Source organism: Saccostrea cucullata, unplaced genomic scaffold (genome assembly GCF_032062105.1).
Source record: "Saccostrea cucullata isolate Sc308-1 unplaced genomic scaffold, CSIRO_AGI_Scuc_v1 ctg12560, whole genome shotgun sequence".
Taxonomy (NCBI): Eukaryota; Metazoa; Mollusca; class Bivalvia; order Ostreida; family Ostreidae; genus Saccostrea; species Saccostrea cuccullata.
Genome location: NW_026922228.1, coordinates 6257 through 10125, shown reverse-complemented (window position 1 = coordinate 10125; position 3869 = coordinate 6257). Strand labels below are relative to the sequence as shown.

The 3869-nt window shown below is 31.2% G+C and overlaps 1 long non-coding RNA gene across 1 annotated transcript; it reads left to right on the top strand.

The window, feature by feature from the left end:
- The first annotated feature begins 377 nt into the window (after positions 1-377).
- On the top strand, positions 378-3140 carry LOC134261416 (uncharacterized). Its single transcript, XR_009990813.1, has 4 exons — positions 378-524; positions 1782-1902; positions 2586-2644; positions 2831-3140. It is a non-coding gene; the product is annotated as an uncharacterized LOC134261416 (long non-coding RNA).
- Positions 3141-3869: the final 729 nt, after the last annotated feature.

Below are 3869 nucleotides of genomic sequence, written 5' to 3'. Positions count from 1 at the left end.
TTATTGTCTCCCTACAATTACTTTACCTATTACATCCTAAATTATACATTTAAAAAATTCTTTATTCCTGCTTAACATCTTAAGGATGGATTCTTGTCAGCATTTTACGTCGTCAATGGGTCTCCATAGATTTTGGAAGTCGTAAAATGCAAATTACATATTTAATCAATCTGAATAAAAAATTATTGTTTTATTTATTATTTTATGTATTGTTGAGTCTATTTCTATTTAAAAAAATTAAGTTGTTCGTGAATTTTTCTTTGATTTGCGACAATTCCCACAAAATACGCAGTTCTGTAGCGAATGTCAACATGTCCAGGTCGTTTCCCGTAGATGACCCCGAGAGGATTGTTTTGAATTGTAGAAGCAATGATTAAAACAATTTTAAGTCATCCATTTCTTTATACCCGGGACACCCGATCAACCAAAGGAAACTTGAAGGTCACAAACATGCGAGATTGCAAACCCACGTTGCCTCGATCGCCTGATGTCATGTCGTGTCACTGTGCAGTGAGATTGTACATGTAAGTTAGTTATGTATGTCTGACAATTTAATTCATAATTTTAAAAATGAATTACGTGGTTTTTACTGATAAATGGGAATTAGCAAGGATATTATAGATTGATGTATACCCATAATTTCGTGTGATGTTCCCGCGACTGTTCTACATTTGAGGATTAAAATTTATCATTGCCGTGTGTTCGTCAGTTTTATGACAAATAATTATTCACAAAAATAGCATTTTTTGTATATAATTACAACAAGTTACATTACTAACTAGCCTTATTTGTTAAAGACACATCAATCATGAAGTTTTTAGAAAAGTAAGGTGTTCCGTTGGGGTACAAATCAAAGTGAAAAATGAGTATATATTGTGTGGAAAAATCAATAACATTGAGACAAACAGTTGTCTAATTTATGAAGCAAAATAAAACACAATGGTCCAGAAATTATTTATATAATATGTTGACGGTGCGACCGTTGTGGCGAGCGCAGATGTTTATTTTGTTAGAATTAAAATCGGGCTCGTACGTCGAACTCCACGTCTAGACTCAATCTCTCACCAGAGGGCGCGCTCCGCTTGGAGCGATGAGCGTAAAACGCCCTCTGGTGAGAGATTGGTCTAGACGTCACATGACGTCGTATGTAAGTTACATTTCCCCTAAAGAACCCTGATCAGTGCTACGTTCTCGTGAGAATAGTTGCAAAAGTACTAAAAAGTATATATGCCCTGATTTAATGGATAAATAATGAAGATAAATAGCAAACAAAATGAAGAACGTTTTGTTTGCTATTTATCTTCATTATTTATCCATTTAATCAGGGCATATATACTTTTTAGTACCTTTGTAACTATTCTCACGAGAACGTAGCTTTAACGTAGCTTAAACAAGTGATGCATTGTGGGTCGAAATTACGGCATCAAAAAATTCTATCGAATGAATGTGCAGTAGTCCGAATTTTCTCTTCGCACAGGTGTTGCTTTAAGAGCTCGCAGTGACGAGCGTCGCTTCGCGACGCTCGCTGCGCTCGCGATTCTTGTATTTTTTCTGTGTTTTTAGGTTTTAAAATGTTTTTTTTTTATAGTACAAATTTAAATAAGACATTAAACACTGTTATACAATGTGGTGTATAAAATAAAATATATTTATTAAAAACTTTATTCATTTTTTTATAAATCAATAAATGAAATACAGATAAGATTGAATGTTTAATCTTATAACCAGTTTTTGTTAATTTAAAAACAATTGTCTAAGAACTGTTCATGTTTAATTCTTAGGAGCAAACAGCCCTACAGTACTTAATTTACCCAGGAGTAGTCTACTTGTAGTTGAAGGTAGACCGAAGGCCAGACTTAGGCAGGATGATTGAACAAATCTGCTTGCAGATGGACTACTGAGGTACATTATTATAAGAAATATGAACACAACTGTATCTAACTTTTATATAAATAGTGCATGTTTTTAAGGGCTACAATCCAAATTGACACCCCGAGGAAAACCATTGTCAACTGATACAAGGGATGTCAATTTTAAATATTACTGACTGAGTTCAAGGGCAACTTGCATTTTATCAGACCCAAGATCCAAAGTGTCTGCCTGAGACAGATACGCCTGGAAGGCAGACAATTTGTTTGAGGATTGATGAAATTTATTTGCTTGAGAACACAGTTGGTAAACGTTTTGTGATACATTTCATTTTAATACTTATTTAGATGTATATTTATCTTGTACTGTCATGAACTTCACGTCCGTCACTGCTAAACATCAACAAATGCAAATTTGATTAAGTTCCACCAATTGTGTGATGTACATGTAAGCGATCCAACATTTCATCGACTGGTCCGACATCTCACTCAGTAGTTTAATACATATCAATTGTTTTATGCCCGTTCAGCAAAACATTAGAAATGTATAGTTTTGTATAGGAACAAATTTTAAAAGTATAACAAAAAAGATTGTTAGATGCATCTAAACTATATAATCAGATTTTAGTATTTAACTTGAAAGTATAATACACTGTAACATGTAATGCAGCATTTTTACTGCTATGCATATATTTAATCCTTTTTTTATTATTGTAGGCAAAAAAATTGGACTCTCAGGAGGTGAACAGATGTTCAGCAAGAAATTTGCACATCAAGTGAGTGGTGAACTAAAAAGATTTTCTCATTTTTTAGCAAGTTAAGATTTTTCCTCAAATTCATTAAAAATCATATCTGAGAAGCAATTAAACAAACAATATCAGATCAATATTTAAAAGAGAAAAGGTTCATAATTCACCAAACTAAAATGTTATTTAAGTTATTGTTGTTTTTGATGATTTCAGATTCTGTGAATTACACTGATATCCCCCCCCCAAAAAAAAAAGAACAGAGAGACCAATCATTAACAGGTTGAGACTTGGTGCACATAACCTTGCCACAGAAAAGGGGATTTACCTATAAACACTCCCTAATGAAAGATTTTGTAAATTATTTGTTACACAGGAGAGATTTAAGATGTATTTCGTTTTTATTTAGCTACAAAAAAATACAATAATTATAATTTAACTTTTAAGAGGATATTGATGTATTTTTTTCTTGAAAGGAAAAGTATCAAATTTGTCTCATACATCTTTGATAGATTAGTCATTGAATGTACAGAAATACTGAAAATAACACTTATTTATTAAGAAATACCATATATTTAGAAATCATTGTAATACATATTTATTGTGTATTATTGTGTAAATTATATTATTGTGGGATGAATGTATAGCCCCAAAATCTAGATGCAGTGTATTGTATAAAATTGTATGAACAATTGGTGATTCTTATACTAGTATGTTGCACCCTTGACAATTATTGTAATTGTGTTGGTGCTGATAAATATTTTTATACATGTCATATAGTTCATGTACAACATATATGAAGATTCTATAATATAACATAAAGTTTTGGCCTTTAACTCAGCAAAAATATACATGTATTTCGTTCGCAAACCTTTACTTTTTCTGTAAATAATGAAACCGGTATATTTTATAACAGAGGAATTTCGGATTGAATTTTTAGAAGTTTTTTTGGAAACATGGCAATAATTTCAGCAATTATTTCCAAAATAATACATCATATCACATTTTAGAGAAAATGTATTATCTAACCGCCTGTCCTGTCTCTTAAATTATTAGCCTATATGATATATTGAAAGCATTTTCTTTTTTAGTGATAATATTTAAAATGAGGAAATTCGAGCTAACCTGGCCATTTAATAAATATGAATACTCCTTTATTTTTTTGTTGTAAATGATTCATTCAACATCTATCTTTCCTATGGTTGTAAAAATATTTTTTCCTGAATATATAATTTAAGTAAAAAATTAAATGAAA